Genomic DNA, 18,470 nt, shown 5'->3' with positions numbered 1-18,470 from the left:
GATTACTTTTCCGAATATTCGAACGTTTCGCAGAGTCTAATAAACTTAGGAAGATGCAGTAGATAATAATCGTGAAACTTAATTTTCAAAATCCAAGCGAAATTAATTTTTGTCCTACTATATTCGAACAAAATGAATTTTTCTCGCAGGATACAACTCGCTCCAAAATACCACTCGTTCTGATAAATTTTAACATTCCAGTTTCAATTGTATTAATTGAATTATTTTGATTTCGTAGGAATTTTTCGGTTTGATTTTTGGCGCATAATTTGTTAGGGCGAGTACGATTGCGAAGGAATTCGAAATTATTTCCCGAGCTGGTCGGTAACCCTAAAGTGGAATATAACACAGCTTACGGTCAGACGAGTAGTGTGGAGCCACACGTGATCTGACAAGTGCAATAGAACAGCATATGGCTTGACAAGTGGAATAGGACAGACGGTAACCAGACCGTGTAAAGTGGCATCGTGTATGGACAGACAATAGTTTGCACATTTTGCGGACGGGCACGGAGGAGAATGGAACAGTTTGCAGGCAGATATGAATTAGAATGAAGCACGCCGCGACTAGATAAGATAAAGCACAACAGCTTCCTGGCAGACGAAGTAAAATAGGGCAGCCAGGTGTCAGACGATGTTAAACGTTCGAATATGTTAGCAGTCACAGGAGAAGAAGACGATTTATGGTGAGTTGAGTGGAGTGGCCTGTTCTGTTATCTTGATTTTTAGACAGACAATAGTAAATTGTACAGCATTCAATGACGAGATAAGCAGTATAATAAAATTGTCAGTGGATAAACGAGTGGTGGAATGCTGCGTTCAATGATCAGGAAGCTAGTAGAATAGAGCATTTAATCGTCAGACACATAGTGAAACAGAATAGTCAATGATCAGAAAAGTAGTAAAATAGGGCATTTAATAGTCAGATATGCAGTGAAATAGAATAGTCAATGATCAGACAGGTAGTTGAATCGAGCATTTAATAATCAGACATGTAGTGGAATAGAATAGTCAATGATCAGACAGGTAGTAGAATAGAGCATTTAATAATCAGACATGTAGTAGAAGTCAATGATCAAAAAAGCAGTAGAAATGAGCATTCAATAGTCAGACATGTAGTAGAAGTCAATGATCAAACAAGCATTAGAAATAAGCATTCAATAGTCAGACAATTAATGGACTAGACCTTTCAGTGATCAGACGAGTAGTAGAATAGAGCGTTCGCTAATCAGACAAGAAGTAGAATAGACCATTCAATAGCCAGCCGTATACAGAGTTCAATAATCAGGAAACGAGTAGAATAGACCTTCGACTCGGCGGGCAAGTAGTAGAATAAGTTCTCCAATAGTCAGACAATTAATGAACTAGACCTTTCAGTGATCAGACGAGGAGTAGAATAGAGCGTTCACTAATCAAACAAGAAGTAGAATAGACCATTCAATAGCCAGCCAAGTAACAGTATACAGAGTTCAATAATCAGGAAACGAGTAGAATAGACCTTCGACTCGGCGGGCAAGTAGTAGAATAAGTTCTCCAATAGTCACAAAAGTAATCTCTAAAATTCTTTAAAAAAAAGAAGATTCAGACACAGTTAAACACACCATCGGCTACCAATTAAAGCAAAATAAAATGGTCATGTGTCGGACCTCCAGCTTCTGTTTATCGTCCTCAAAAAATAAAGCTCCTGGACATTTCAGCGACCAATAAAGCCGTCCGAGAACACCTAATTCTCTGATATCCAGTAAGTAGCATCGTTCGAAACGCAGAAATCCGCGGTCGAATTTCGACGCATCGCCGCGGCCAATAAAAATAAAGGAACGCGTCCGGTAATTAAACTGTCCCGCAAAAACTCATTTACCCTCTCCCATCGCGAGAATGAATTCCTCTCACCGATCCGGGCTAGATGGGGGGGGGGGGGAGGATGGGACGAAAAATTCAGCGGAATCGCGCGAGTGCAGAAATTTCATTAGCATCGGCCGTAAAGGCCGGCCGCGCAATTTACGCGAAAGTTTCGCCTTCGAATGGAGTCGTCGCTAATTTCGCCAGCAATCCCCGGGCCCGGTTTTTACCGGGCCGCAGGAGAACTTCCCGCGTTTGTCATTTCCTCCGCGCGAATTAAGAGTTCGACGAACGCTGTCCCGCGGATCGGGACACGTCCGACGCTAATCCGCCGGTTCAATTTCCAATTCCGAGCCGGAGCCACGCGTCCGTTGTCGCGCGGCGAATTGTTGAAACCCGGCCCCGTTAATAACGCGACGAACGAAAACGATCGCCGAACAACCTGTACGACGCTAACGACCGGCAGTGTCCCGCAAAAACTGCCGATGATCACCGGAATCGCTTTTGTGTTCGCGCCGGACCCCGCTTTCACCGGTGCTTCGGATTTTACACTCCCCTCCGAACAATCGTTTTTATCGTACTCACCGCTGGACTCGCGCACCGACCCTTTCGCATTAACAAAGGAGCCGCTTTTTACTGGGCTCCCTTCGTTCCCTGTTTATATGTTTTACAGGCGAAATATTGTTCTAGAAACACGGAACTTTCTTTCGTCAATATCGAGTCAATTTATAGGAGGCCGCTTTAACAGCGGAGTCATTAGCGACCTAGCAGTTACAGTATAATTACGCTACTGTACACGCCTGCCGTGCATAGTTCATTTTGCATCATATTACACTGATAGTACAATCTGTCAGCGTATTAGAGTCTGTTAAGGAAACTTGTAGCTTCGAAGATTAGTACATTTTTGATCTACTCGCAAATATTTAGTATCTTTCTAAAATCATTCTTGGACTCAAATCTATTCCTGTCCGGTAATAATCTGGTAACATTTAGTAAAATAAGTTCTTTAATTATTAAAACCAGTTAGCCGTTTTCGACAAATATCCTCGCCACAACACAAGATTTTGCCATTCCCTCGTGACGAGTGCACTCGTCAAAAGCAGCCAACTCGTTACAAAAGATATATAAATGCTTTGATATTATTTACTAAATCATACATGGTGTCCCAAAAATGTCTCGCAATCCGAAAGTGGCGGGTTCCTCAGGTAACTTGAAGCAACTTTTTCCTTTACAAAAATGTCCTCCGAGGCACCATTAACGAGTTATTAACGAAAAACAGTGACCAATGAGAGGCGAGCTCAGCTGGCGCGAGGCGATCGAGCCAATGAGCGGAACTGGGCTTCGTGCGCTGGTTGGCTGAACCGCCTCGCGTCAGCTGTACTCGATTCTTATTGGTCACTGTTTTTCGTTAATAACTCGTTAACGGTGCCTCGGAGAACATTTTTGTAAAGGAAGAAGTTGCTCCAAATGACCTGAGGAACCCGCAATTTCCGGATTGCAAGACATTTTTGGGACACCCTGTATGTCTTAGAAAAGTGGTGTACTTAAACTAAATTACGAAGAAAATGAAACATATTCAAATATCTGGTCGGACGTTTGCGTCATAGTAAGCGAATTTAGTGGCAGATTATTACATCCTATCGCAGATTTATTAATAATAAACCCGAGAGACGTGCAACTGTCTGCCAGACATGTCGCGATTTTTCCTGCATTTCCGTGAACCGTCTCTAATTTTCAACAGTAATTGTTCACCGTGGAATCGAAGCGGAAAAACACGCCGACCATTGTTTACGCCCGACAAACGATCAATCACCGACGGGGGACGAGGCTCATGAAAGATCGAACACGGACGCGACACGAACAGAACTCGAAAACAAGTCGCAAATCATGCGACCGGTACCGCGAACATTTGTACACGCGGATGTTTCTCCAGTGCATTCGGCTGTGTTCCGCTTTGAAGTGCATCCGCCGGTTCGAAAAGTCACGCTGTCGATCGATATCTCAGCTTCGCTTTCAATTAGGATAACACATTTCATGCGTGTCGACGCCTCGTTACAAAGCCGTCTCGCGCAACAAATTTTCGTGCGCGAGCTGTCGATAATATTTAACAAAATTCGCCGAGTCGCTCTCTCGTTGCTCGACACCGGCAGAAGCGTTGTTCGAACCGTTTCCCAAATTTCGAGCGTTCCTCTATTTCATACAACGAGTTCGGTGTTTCGAAATTCGCGATATCGATGTTCCGTTTTTTTCCCAAAAATTCGGTGTCTCCGAATTCGCCGAATAGGCCGCCGCGTCAATTCTTCGAGCAACGATGGAAGCTGCAGGATAACAGGATTCACGCCTCCCTGGGCGCCTCGTTTGATCCGAAGGGCTCATTCGATTATTTGCGCAGGTGTATCGATTACGTGAACAGTGTAATAATTTTCTATCCTCCTTACCCGGCCCGGAAATAATGGGATCTGGATGAACGGTGCTCCGTCCCGATCGCCGAACGAGAAACAAACCATCGCGGCCGCTCGATATTTTCAATTTCTTTTGCACTTCGCGCCTGATAATTCCGTTACAATTTTCCACCGTTTCGACTGATTTCTCTGTGTGTGTGTGTTCCGCGTGGCCGAGCAGCACGGTTTCGACTTCAAACAGGAATTATCCGGCGGCCGATTAGGGACGCCGGTCTGTCGATTCTCTGGCCGGTGTCCTAATTTGCGAGAGTTTCCCTCATCTCGATAATACGATACGTAGCTGCGTCGATAAATCGAGGTGGCGACCGGCCAGTCGAAAGTTCCGCGGCGTTTACCTCGTTTCGATCGAGCACTTTCGATATAGACACACGCTCATATTTTCTCGCGTATCGAATGTTAACCGTTCATTGAATTGTCGTCATTTCGGGGATTTAAATCGCCGCGTGCATTCGATTCGATTGGTCTTTCGTCGGTACTCCAATTATTAGACAGCGGATTTTATGGATTTACGACGAAGCGAGGCGAGCAAAAAATACACGAAACAGTCCGAAGAAGATCGGATGGAATGATTTATACGATTATGTCCGGTTATTGAAATTGACAAGGATAATAAATACGTGTTTAAGACAAATATTCGTAAAGTGCTAAATGCGACACGTTTGATATTTACAACGTGACGTGATACGTGACGCAGACAATTTGTATTCTGCATTAAATATTCACACGGTCTAGCAATTAAACAAATAAGGTCAGACAAATGAAACAGTAATCTGAAACCTTGCCGATGAGAACAGAGACAGTATACAGTCAGACGAAGTAGAATGGGTCAGTATTTCGTCGGACAGTTGATGCGGGTACCGTAATTTGTCAGATAAGTAGAAAATATCGGCCTTTTATCAGCCGAATAGTGCAAGTAGACATAGTCTACAGTCAGACAAATAAATAAAAAAAAATTAAGAGAAAATAGAATATTTTTTATCAGTGGCACAGGTGTTACGATCAATAAGAAAAATTGAACGTACACTAAAAATTAGTTTCCTGGCCAACCCCAGTTGCCTTTGGTAACGCGCAGCTCAGTTCTCAATTATTTACACGATAAAATAGTAAATACCAGTGCGAAGAAAAATATATAAAATATATCTACGTAATTTTAAAAAAATCTTTTCATTTACAGTGAATAGATCCGGCGAAAATTTCGTTGTTTCCGGAGGAACAGCTATTGCCGCAGATATTTCCAGAGCATAATCTCCGGAGAGGGTTGCAGCCAGTTTTGCGATTATCATGGGGTTAACCCTTGCCCGAAATGGATTTTAACCCCGTCCTTGGCTCGGTACAAACAGGAACTCACGGAAGCCGTTCCAGAGAAATAGATGCAGCTGCTAGTACCTACGAATTCCCTATTCGCCGGTTTACGACGGCTCCGATGTAGGATAGATCCCGTAGTAATCCGAGCGGAGTAGCCAGCGATCGTAAAATGTGCGCGCGTCAACAAGGGATGACGCGATGACGTCCGATAACTGCGTTATCACCGCACGCACACTCCTAATTAAATTAACCGCCCGAGGAAGGAGCCCCCGAGCGAATCGAATCATCCTTGGAACGCAGCGAAACGATTTTGAACTAAAATTCATAGACAGCGACCTAAGAACGTTTCGGCGTGCGCTGAAATGAATGTAAAATCGGTGAAAAAAATATGCGTGCATCCCTTAAAATTGAATACCTTTTCTAAAATTAAGGGCTATTTTTCTAGACAATTAAGTGTCAAGAAAGTTATGGGAAAGTTGCAGTTAATTGGGCTGACGATAGAATTAAAACATGATTTACAAAATGCAGTATTTAAATTTTCGTTACAAATAGCTCAGATAAAAAAGCTAAAAAGCATAAATCTTTTAGTCGTTTGGTTATATAAATCAACCGTAACGTTTACAAGAATTTGTTTACTCAACGTCTACTAAACTGGTCCTTCTAACGTCTAACACGAATTAAATAATTTGGTCTAATTTGAAAAAGAAAAGTTATTCCGTTTTCGAAAACGTTTTAGTTTTAGCAAAATTTTTCTAGCGCGTCTATATCAAATCGACAGCTTCGGAAGAGAGCTGCTTCGCCAAATGATATAAGAAATTTGTTTGTTTAACATCCACAATTCTATTTGAGAGATTGAATTTTCCGTTCGAACGGTTTAACGCAAAAACCGAAAGAAACGTCTTCGCTGCTCGCTCTCAAGTGTACGGAAACTCGTGTAACTTGTCCCGCGGATATAACATTATTTCCAGCAGGGGACCGAGCCCTGAAAACTCAACAAAGATAATTTCGCGGAGAATCGAAGCGGAATTGGATATCAGGCAAACGAATGGGCACTCAGATGGCAGAAGTTCCTCTCGGATCCACGACGTTTCGCGGCATAAATTTCCCGTTGCGGTGGAATTCTTCAAATTCCATCGCGTTCGGGCTCGAATTGGAAATTTCCAGACCCCATATAAATCCCGGAATCTCCTATTTCTATGGGCGTGCTTATCCGTCGGTCAAATTTCCGTCTTTTCGACCATCGAGCTACGAAGAGACTCGGGAAAATTCTGTTCGCCAAATTGAAAAATAGTTTCTCTTGCTACAATAATATTAGAATATGTTAGATGCCAGTGAAATAGGCCAGCTTGTGATCAGATTGGTAAAATATTCATCGGTTTATAGTTAGTAAAGTGAGAGAAGGATCGAATATTGAAAATAAATTTCTTGGATACAAAAAGTAGAATAGGACAGTCTATGATCAGACTCGTATAGTAGATCTATTTGTGAAGCAAGATCTAAGTCGAATAAAAATTGTCTAGCGTTGAAAGGAACATTGGAAATAAATTTCTTAGACACAAAAAGTGGAATAGAACAGTCTATGATCAGACTCGTATAGTAGATCTGTTTGTGAAGCAAGAGTTAAGTCGAATAAAAATTGTCTAGCGTTGAAAGAAACATTGGAAATAAATTTCTTGGATACAAAAAGTGAAATATGATGGTCTATGATCAGACTCGTAGAAGATATCTGTTTGTGAAGCAAGACTTAAGTCAAATAAAAATTGTCTAGCGTTAAGAAACATTGAAAATAAATTTCTTAGCATCAAAAAGTGGAATATGACAGTCTATGATCAGACTCGTAGAAAAAAAAATCGTCTATTATCAAGAAACATTGGAAATAAATTTCTCAGCATCAAAAAGTGAAATAATATGACGGTCTATGATCAGACTCGTAGAAAAAAAATCGTCTATTATCAAGGAACATTGGAAATAAATTTCTCAGCATCAAAAAGTGAAATAGGACGGTCTACGATCAGACTATTACAATATTTCTGTTTTCAAGACAAGCTATAAAACACACAAAAATTGTTGATCATAAAATACTACGAAAGAAGGTCTTAGTTGACTTGTCACACAAGAAAACAACCGAACTCGTGTCGACCCATTATCAATCCAACCAAGAAGTATTACCCAAATTATGCAACTCCCTATTAAAACAAATACCGTTCCTTCCGTGGCATCCACAAATAATTACGTCCGCGAAGACACGAAGGTAGCGAGTTCGATTACATAGCTGATACGCGTGCATCGCAGTCCATTGAATCACCGTGGAACAGAAACGTCCCCGGGCAGATCAGTGACAGAGATAAGTAAGCATTGTCTTCGTGCAGATAAATAGAAGAGGTGTGCCTGGAAGACAGACAAGTAGTCGCGGCTTGTATGCGATCGGACAAGTAACTGGAGCAGGTGCGACTCGCGCGACACGTCGCGAACAAGTTAAATGTCTCCGGCGAGACAACTCCGGATTCGAATTCTCGTCGATAAACGTTCCTGCCGAACGGTCGCAAAAATGCTGACGCGTCGCTGGAAGGATCATCGAGCGTCCATCGGGCGAGCTCGTCGTTAGAAACGAGCATGCTTCTCGGATACCGTCCGGTCGTTATATCGTGTGCCGGAAGCGACGAGACGCGGCTCGCCGGTTTACGGACCGCCGCGGCTGCCAAAATTTGCGTATCCCCGGGGAACGAGCCGTGTTCCCGTCGGCTAGACACCGCGCCGACGCTATTGCAAATTCGAGCGTGACTTATTGTCGTACGCGCTCGCGAACACGCTCGCCAAGAATGCCGGCTATCCCTCTGAGACGGCATCCTCGAAGAATTCCGGGCCGGTCGTTCTGTCGAACGGAGAACAGATCCCGGCTCCTTCGGAATTTATTAGACCGCGGCTTCTTAACGCTTCCTACGATTTTACGATGCGCTCGCTCGCTCGCTCGCTCGTGAATTTTTCGTTCGAACTTCCCGAAACCGCGCCAGCTACGCTGCACTCTGCTCCCCGTTCGCGAAATTTCAGCTCCTTTATTAAACAGACGCATCGACCGGCGAGACCAATTTCAGCTACGCAGAAGCCTTCGCGATCCTTGTCTTTAGCCTCCGGCTTCTGCCAAACATTTGCCATAGCACTTTCGCCCAGATATCGCGACGCGTTTGCCTTTTATTTGCTCGCGTTGCGAAATGTGTTTCCTTCGAGACGCGACGTTGAGATTGAAACTATTTTTCGGCTCAAGCTCTGAGCTTTGATGTTCGAGCATTTACGATTTTCTTTATGCGAGTTTCTTTTTATCATTTAGAATAATAGATGGGCGAATTTTAAAAGGATACATATATGACGAGAATTTCAGGATGCTTGTATTAATTTCATCTCGCTGTAATTGTCGAAGAAAGAAAGAAGCTTTTATTCGACTGTTGTATTAAAAAATGTATCGATTAAATCGACCCTGTTGCATTTTCGTCAAAAAGGTCCATCACTCGACTGTCAATAAAAGAAACGAATGTCTACGTAGCTCCCGTGTCTCGCAATTATTGCAGACAACTTTCAGAGAAAATTCGTTGTCCGCTCATAAAAATCAAATGGATTCGGCACGTCTTTGTATTTCTCGTTGAATTCGAAAGAGTTTGTCCACGGAGAAACGAAATAGGCGAATCCTAGCATGATGAACGACGCGACGCGCCCGAATCACGTCGAACGTGTTTCACAAAATAACAATAAATAATGAAGAAGCGGAATACGCTCGGAATATAAATTACCGCGAAGCCCGCATTTGTTTCGCAAAAGCGAACCAAGCGGGGTTCAGCAGCCGCGTCGAACAAATACCGGAGATAGAGATAGACAGAGAGGAGAAGAGCTCGTTGCAGAATTTTTGCCCGAAATCCGACAAAAAGTTTCTTGCCCGGAGAGCGTGGGCGTGTTCGGTACTCGTTAGGGATCTGCCATTGTTTTCAGATTTCCCGTCGGCGCGGCGCGTCTTGCCGGCTTTGCTGTTCGCACAACTTGGAAACCGGCGAATCCGCGGCGTCTCTAAGCAACAACAAACCGGCGGATTTCGTTGTCGGTGGGGTGAGTTAATTCGCTGCGTGGCTGGATCAAAGCGCGCGACGCGAGGCGAGTCCCGTTTTCCAGCGTCGACGTAAAAACTCATTTAAGGGAGCCCGAAGCCCGGGATAACGTTGCCGTTCGCTGAACCGGCGTCCCTTGGGCTCCGCGTTCGCAGAGAACGCGACGCAACGTAAAAACAAACAAAAACCGGGCGCTTTGTACGCGACCCTTCCCTATTTTTCCTCGCGCAGAAGCCAGGCGTTCCCCGTTCGCCTTATTCCGTTCTGCTCCGTTCCGAACGCCGGCTCCTCCCTGCCCCGCAGATTTTTAGTTCTCCGAGTACTTAGTACACGGATAGATCGGCGAGTAAACCGTCTGAGAAACGACCAATGACCTCGGTCGAACGCAATCTGCTCCTCCGCGTAATCGAAAACTCGAATTCCTTTAAAAATATCTAGATCCGAAATCGCAGAGGGTCGAGCTTCGATAACTCAGCGGAAAAAATCGTGCGACGGTGTACTTTGGCTCGTTTTAAAGCGTGAAACTTCAGCTTTAAGTGTACAGTATTCATTTTTCTCGAAAATAGTTCTATACGGTGTAGCAAGTACTTTTTTAAGGGAAGTGAAGGCAATTTTTCGTTTTCGGAGTTCGACGAATTTAAACGTCTCTGCGGTCGTTAGAAAATTTTTTTTTTAACAGATGTCACGATAAGATTAAAGAATGGAGTCTCCTCTTTACAATGACTTGTCAAAAGTTGATGTACGATTTTTTGTTACCGTTTTATTCGACTTTGAATGAAAGATATGCCTTGGATTAATGTACGATACATACGCGGAGAGGTCACATTGCGTCAGTGTCGATAAATCTGAGAAAAAAAATCGCACGTCAACTTTGAGGACACCGTTGTAAAGAGGAGACTTCAGCCTTTAAAACAGTTGAAGTTTCAGCCGCGAGAAAAATTTTTCAAGATCTATAGAGACGATTGAATTCGAAGAATTGTCGAGACGAAAAAGTATGTCCACTTTCCTGTCCGCTGCGTGAATTAAAGAAATGTACCAGAAAAATGAGGCCAAGGTCGTCGAAATACGTACTTCGCCCTTTAAAACAAGGCAAGCTACACTGTCGTACGATTTTTTTTCACTAAGTTACAATAATACGACTATTGCGTGTGTCTTCGATCGAAGCGACCAAACAGTTTTCACAAAACACAATCACAAATAACCTAATCTCCCCGACATCTTCCGAACATTTAAACAGTGTAGCTTCAATTCGCATGCCTCAAGGTGTCTGCTCAAATTTTCACAGAATTTTCCAACAGCTCTAGCTGTACATACCACGCGGCATAAAAACGAAGCGGCAAAATTAAACGATGAAATAATATAGAACAGGCAAAAGTGCACAGCTTCAAGTTTGACTTTTCCCTGAACCATACGAAACGATTTTCGGCAGCTTCTCCGACGAGAATCGCCGCTGTAATTCCGGCGAAACAAAAGCTCGGAACGGGTCATTACGACCCGGCCAATGAATCCGTGGGATCGGAGGGACGCGGAGAGCAGCAGCGAGGAAATTTTCGACGAATGTATCGAAGTCAGGTGAAAACGCGAAACGGCAGAATATCGCCGTGGAATATTTCCCGACGCATCGCTGCTTCAGGAATTTAATAGCGCGCCTCGGCGTTGCGCACTTCCGTTCGCCGACGCTCGATCGCGACAACGACGACGGGCCGAGAGAGAGAGAGAGAGAGAGAGAGAGAGAGCGTGTCTGACTTCTATAAATACGGCTCTGTTTGTGTTGGGTCTGGCGCGAGCCGATGCCGCCGAGGGCCTTTAAAAATAAATAAGGCTGGTCTGCCGAGCGTCGCGGACCACCGATTTTCGCGGCATTGTTCTCCGGGTACGGCTCCGCGGGGAAACGGTTCCTCCGGGCCCGCTCTTCGATTTCAAATCACGGAATCGTCGCGAGCCCTCCGACCCGCCTTCATTCGTTCCCAAAATTCCTGAAGTAATTCGAACTGCAACATGCAATCGGAGAGATGCACGATTAGTAGATCTTATGCATTTCTGGTATAAAATTATATAGCTGGAATATAAAATTATAAAGGCACTGTAGAAGAATTTAATAACATTCTTACGCTATTTTCAACTTATCAAAATTATTCAAAGGAACGTGATTTAATTGAAAGGACAATAGTCCTGGAAAATGGCTAGTTTGCACGAAGATCCGACAGGGTTTGATACACGTGGAGCTGAAAAAGCAACGAAACAATTCCTTTTGAACTTTTTTTAACGGGAAATTGGAACCAGATATTGAAATCCGATTCACCACATTTTATTATTTAACGATTAAGCTTCTATTTAGTATGTTTTCTTAATATTTTCTTATTTTTTTCTAACTGAACACTGTGGGTGTGTTTTGACGTCTTTCCTTGCCTCAAATAAACAAATAAAAGATGATCCCAGCAACACAATCATTATTTATTATACACAGTGACGTCTACTGAACGTACACGTTAAATATGAACAAAATTTCACTCGTAGTCTTTTGTTAATCGTGCATGTTACTTTAGAAAACCGTGATTCGAATGGAACGAGAGCAAGAATTTGTAATTTAATAGAAAATTTTTAAAATTGATATTAAAACATTTCCTGCTCCGTAGACATTTACAAGAACGTTACACGGTACTTGATAAGGGTTCTCAGAGGGCTGTGGAAATGTTTTCAGCTGGCGCGCTCGAGCGTGCAATTTGCCAACAATACAGGAATTAATGGAACGGAACGTTTCCTTTTTTTTTGGCCGTCAATGGGAAGAACTCGGGCGAGCGAGTACAATTTGTATAATTAACGTTCTCCCACCCGAAAATAAAGAAAACCCGCCTGGAACATTTGCTTCGCTGTTTTATTCCCTTCCGGCGAATTCCGCGGAGCGTTCCGCGAATACTTCGGAACATTCCCACATTTTGATGTATCTCACCACCGGCATAAAACCGAACCAACCCGCCGTTGTACGCTGGTAATCGGTGTGCATAAAAGTGCACCGACACATCGGTAGACACGGCGAAGAGACACGCCGAACCCGTGGCCCCGGTGACGACACCGTGCCGTGAACGGCGAATAAAAAGTTCCTACCGGGCGAACTTCAACTATTTCGTGAAAAAACTGAGCACCGAACCGCGATAATTACTCGACGATGTCCGCTGGAGACTGGCCTCCCAGTTAATTTCGGCTGTAAAGTGCCGCGGAAATTCTTCGTCGCCCTGACATTTCGATCATTACTGTCAAAAGGTCATCGACATTTCATTCGACGAATCGAATTTTATTCAAAATATCGCGCTCCAAGCTTCGCTGCGCTTTCGGCTTTTATACTAATTATTGTTACACGGTTTTAGAAAGTTCTAGCATCATAGTTCTATCGTTTAATTATATTCTGTACATAATTTAAGCTCCATGAACCATATTTATAGCGTCTAATTATACTCTGTGCGAAATTTTAATTCTAAGAATCATAGTTATAGTTAGATTAATTATAATCTATACACAATTTAAGCTCCATGAACCATATTTATAGCGTCTAATTATACTCTGTGCGAAATTTTAATTCTAAGAATCATAGTTATATTTAGATTAATTATATTCTACACATAATTTAAGCTCCATGAACCATATTTATAGCGTCTAATTATACTCTGTGCGAAATTTTAATTCTAAGAATCATAATTATATTTAAATTAATTATAATCTATACACAATTTAAGCTCCATGAACCATAGTTACATCGTCTAATTATACTCTGTGCAAAATTTAATTCTAAGAATCATAGTTATATTTAGATTAATTATAATCTATACATAATTTAAGCTCCACGAACCATAGTTACATCGTCTAATTATACTCTGTGCAAAATTTAATTCTAAGAATCATAGTTATATTTAGATTAATTATAATCTATACATAATTTAAGCTCCACGAACCATAGTTACATCGTCTAATTATACTCTGTACGAAATTTTAATTCTAAGAATCATAGTTATATTTAGTTCAATTATATTTAATCTATAATAAATAATATTTCATCTATACATAATTTAAGATCCAAGAACGATAATCGCATTGTTCTATTATATTCTACGCAAAAGTTAAATCCTAAGAGACCATAATTGCATCGTCTCTGAGCGAAATTTTAATTTATTCATCTAGAAAGGTAAAACAAAACTTCCCTAATCAAGAATATACCTTTTCTTCGTGTTTCGACTATCCAGCAAAAGAGCCGATTGAAACAGAAGTATGAAAAGTTCTATAGAAGATTCTACGCTATCGCGTAACAAATCTACCAAAGAGAAACATCCCTATAAACAAATATCATTCACATTCCTGAGATCACATCCACTGCCAAAAACCCGAACAGCTCCGCAAAATACATAACCGACTACCTGTCGAGCAAACATCGAGTTCCCCTTAGATTCACTGGAATCATGTTCACGTTCATAGTAAATTTCCCAACGAAAGTAAATACATCCTCGGTAGTAAAAGCTCTCCGATTGGCTTTCTTGCACCGAAAACAGAAGCAATCGATCACCGAAGAAGCATCTCAGAACACCTTAATCGACCACTGTGCAGAACGAACCACAATCCCATGAATCACTACGGCGTCAGAAAGAGCAGCTCTATTAAGATTTACTAGTTCGAGACGCAGTTCCAGGATTCGATCGCCGCAGCCCGCAAAGAACCGTCGCCTCTCTCTCTCTCTCTCTCTCCTCCCACGGCGAAAATGGAGCACAGATCCTCGAACGTTCACTCGCGAAATGAGCCTGAACCGTCGCTCTCTCTCTCTCTCTCTCTCTCTCTCTCTCTCTCGTATATCCCTAATGTTTACGCCAGTGATCGAACGGGAGCCACGGCAGAAGTTCCAGTGTTTCTGGAACAGGTGCTCGTCGCCGCATCGACAGGCTGGCCAACCTAGCCGGAAGCCTCGCCGTGCGGCCGAATGTCAACAGAGGCTGCTCGATGACGCCGGGGTCGAGCTTTGACCCTAGAACGTCGTTGCCCTCCGCGGCATCTTCGGCGACCTATCAACCTACACCCAATAACCCCTGGTAGACCGAGCAAGAGCGGTCTCGCTTGATCGCGTCGACCATCGATATTACGGTTCAAGGAATCGACTTTGCGAGCTCGCGGAATTTGGATACCGTAGAAGACACTGGAGAAGATTGGATGCTGGGAAAGACTGGATACTAAGAAGCCTCGGCTCCTGAAAAAGCTCGATCACTGGAGAAGCCGAGATACTGGGAAGCTCGGTTACACCCTGAGAGGTATCTCCGTCGGGATAAAGCGAGTCGCAAAGCAGGGATCCGGGTTTTCCGGAGTCCAGAATCCGGACTGCTTGGTAATAGGCCGAAGAATGATACTCGCAGCCCGCAGGGAGCATCGAGTCGGGTCCTCGAGGACGCGGCGGTGACGCGCATGGTGACAGAGCTTTGAGAGTGTCGGCACAGACCGAGAGAGAAAGAGAGTGAGAGAGTGAGAGAGAAAGAGAAAGATAGAGAGATAAAGAACAGTAATGGCCTTACCTCAAAAGAGGCGATGCGAACGCAGTACACCGTAAGGACGGGGATGCCGGACGATCCTGGCTACCTCGAGGGAAGCTCGCCCGGGCGGCATGGCTCCCACCTCTTCGGCCTGTGATCCTCCCGGCCGCTGCTGCCCGGCAGGGTGTCCTTTCGTCCGTTCGTCCTGTTCACTCAGCGAGGGTAGCACTACGTAGCCGCGAGGCGTGTTCACGCGTCCGCCGAACCGAATCCACCGGTAAAACCTGGACAAGCCAGCCGCGAACGGAGCGAGAGATACGCTGGAAGAGCGAGGCACCAGCGGGAGGTCCTTCGCGGCAGGACCTCTTCTACGCTTGCTATGTCACACTTCCTCGGGAACTATCCTGGAACGATGCGATGCGGCGCGACGCGGCGCGGCGCGACGCGACGCGACGCGACGCGGCGGGGAGGAAGGCTTCGGGAGCCAGGAAGCTGCTCGCGTCACCACGGTCCAAGGATCTTCTCTCTGGAGGATCGACGACGGCTGCCGAGCAGGATCGGAGAGAAAAGAGAGCACGGAAACCTGGGCACAGGACACGATGGCCCGGCCACTGCGCCGGCACTGAGGCTACGCCGCAGCCTCGGGTCTCCTGCTACTCCCTCTCCTCTCTGCGATCCTCTCGCCCCGTCTCTCTCGCGCTCCCGACCCGAACCACATCCTCTCTCTCTCTCTCTCTCCCGTTCTCTCTTTCTCGCTCTCTCTCTTTCTCTCTCTCGCTATCCGACGCTCTCTCCTTCCTACTCCTCCCGGCTCGATCTCTCTCCCACTCCACAGCCTGCTCTCTTTCTCGTTCTCCCTTTTCGAATCTCCAACCCCACGAACCCCCTTTCTCCCTCTCTCTCTCTCTCTCTCTCTCGCTCTCGCTGCTCGAACCGTTTCTGTTTCTCCGCGTCCCCTTTGCTTTCTCGATCTTTCTTGATCAGGATAGGTGTCCGTGTTTTCGAACACGCGTTCCCCCGCCCCACGGACACTCCGCGGCCGTTTCGGGTTCTTCCGACTCCCGGCAACGATCCTGCTCGCGCCCTCGTCCTACCCCTACTCCACCCCTGCCGGGCATTTGTTTTCATTTTCTTTGCCTTTGGAGATTCTTCATTCCCTCTTGCCGTGTACGCCGGCAAAACAGCGCTTTGATACAGGTGCCTCGTTCCGCCGCGAGGATTTCCCTTGTCCTTGCTCGGCGCCTGTCTTCTCTCCTCTATCTCTCTCTATCTCTCTATATCTATCTCTCTGTAGCTGCTTTCACACCTACAGATCTTCCCCAGTTTTTTCCGTCGCAGCTTTCGCCGGCCGGATATCTCCAGTTACATTCGGAGCAGCCTGGAACAACCTTTTAGGCAGATTTTCTCACCTTTTTCCGCCGGCACTCGTTTGCTTTCTTTTTACACGCGCCGATTTTGTCTTTTAGGAAATAAACGTTGACAGACCCTAATGACGCTGAGAACCGATCAGGTTTCTCTAAGCTCTGCGCGCCCTTATTGCGCGCGTAAACCCCGGGAAGTTTGACCGAGCTCGGGGATCCCTTAACGACGTCATTAACCTAAGTCAATGACGACGCGCTTATAAGTTCGGCATAAACGCCGGTGTAGTCGCAAGATAGTCGCTCTGGGGTTCGAGACGTCCAATCAGACTTGTTTGCGCCTTAGTGTTGGACGGGCGCCGCCTTCGGGATACCTGAGAACTTGCCGACGTTCATAAGCGCGTGAACGCTGAGACTAGAATCGAGACGCGAATATGCAATGGAGGGTGCTCTCCGGGTCCTTGGTGCTCGGGTTTTAGGGGTTTATCGGGGACCTCGAGTTAATCGATTCATGTGTGTTAGGTATATCGAGAAGCTATCAAAGGCGATCTGCATTATTGCCTCTTTTCGGAGACCTAGATACTTATCTTGACGCATCGAATCAATCTTGGTTACAGCGGAGGGGTTTCGTGAATCTATGAACATCCTAAGTTCAGGGCCAAACGGGTCTGGAAAGACTGTTTAAAAGATTAGAACTTGGGATATCATCGCGGACGTCGAACCAACTTCAATTATAGGGAAAGAAGATTCGGAGAACCTGAGGACGTCCAAAGTTCAATGACAGTTGACTCGGAAGACTGTCGATCAGCATTGTCGATCGAATTATCGCACGACTTTATTGCCTCTTTTCGGAGACCTAGATACTTATCTTGACGCATCGAATCAATCTTGGTTACAGCGGAGGGGTTTCGTGAATCTATGAACATCCTAAGTTCAGGGCCAAACGGGTCTGGAAAGACTGTTTAAAAGATTAGAACTTGGGATATCATCTCGGACGTCGAACCAACTTCAATTATAGGGAAAGAAGATTCGGAGAACCTGAGGACGTCCAAAGTTCAATGATAGTTGACATGGAAGACTGTCGATCAGCATTGTCAATCGAATCATCGCACGACTTTATTGCCTCTTTTCGGAGACCTAGATACTTATCTTGACGCATCGAATCAATCTTGGTTATAGCGGAGGGGTTTCGTGAATCTATGAACATCCTAAGTTCAGGGCCAAACGGGTCTGGAAAGACTGTTTAAAAGATTAGAACTTGGGATATCATCTCGGACGTCGAACCAACTTCAATTATAGGGAAAGAAGATTCGGAGAACCTGAGGACGTCCAAAGTTCAATGGCAGTTGACTCGGAAGACTATCGATCAGCATTGTCGATCGAATTATCGCAGGACTTTGTCGTTTGATACCTGAACCTAAACGCTTACACACGTCGAACCCAACCATAATTACAGAAGTCCAGAAAACGAACGAATTAGAGAAAATCCGCTCGGATCCTTTTTCTACCTCGTCGATCCCCGCGGCATTGCTGCAACAAATAAAGCATCCCGAAGAATTTTCCTTCGTCCCATAATGTTTGCCGCGTGGAAAAGCCTGGTTTTCGCCGGAGCTTCCCTCCGTCAATACATCCACCGAATCCACCGCAGCAAATTGCAGGAGGAGAAACCAGAAGAGACGAGAGAGAGGATACTTTTATGAGCGGTCACCCATCCCATTTTTGCCGGAGCCGGACGCAAGCCGCTTAACGTCAGCGATCGAGACACTCCAAGGCTTCACGCAGCCCTGATTACAGCGAACTTCTTGTTATTAAATTGTATATTATGAGATTCGTTCCCTGCTCCCGGCATTCCCGTCTGCCATCTGAACCGCGGCTATCCGGGAGAGAGTTCTTTAAGACGTTGACAATGATCCTT

The 18,470-nt window shown here is 44.8% G+C and overlaps 1 protein-coding gene across 2 annotated transcripts in view; it reads right to left on the bottom strand.

Moving 5' to 3' along the window:
- LOC117225580 (inactive dipeptidyl peptidase 10) overlaps nt 1-15,806 on the bottom strand; it is a 185,909-nt gene extending 170,103 nt beyond the window's left edge. For both annotated transcript variants that reach the window (XM_033479265.2, XM_033479267.2), the window contains exon 1: nt 15,240-15,806. The gene's annotated coding sequence lies outside the window, so the exon portion shown is untranslated. The remainder of the gene's footprint in view (nt 1-15,239) is intronic.
- Nucleotides 15,807-18,470: the final 2,664 nt, after the last annotated feature.

Source organism: Megalopta genalis, chromosome 2 (assembly GCF_051020955.1).
Source record: "Megalopta genalis isolate 19385.01 chromosome 2, iyMegGena1_principal, whole genome shotgun sequence".
Classification (NCBI taxonomy): Eukaryota; Metazoa; Arthropoda; class Insecta; order Hymenoptera; family Halictidae; genus Megalopta; species Megalopta genalis.
The sequence above is the reverse complement of the archived record's forward strand: the minus strand, read 5'-3'. Positions and strand labels throughout refer to the sequence as shown.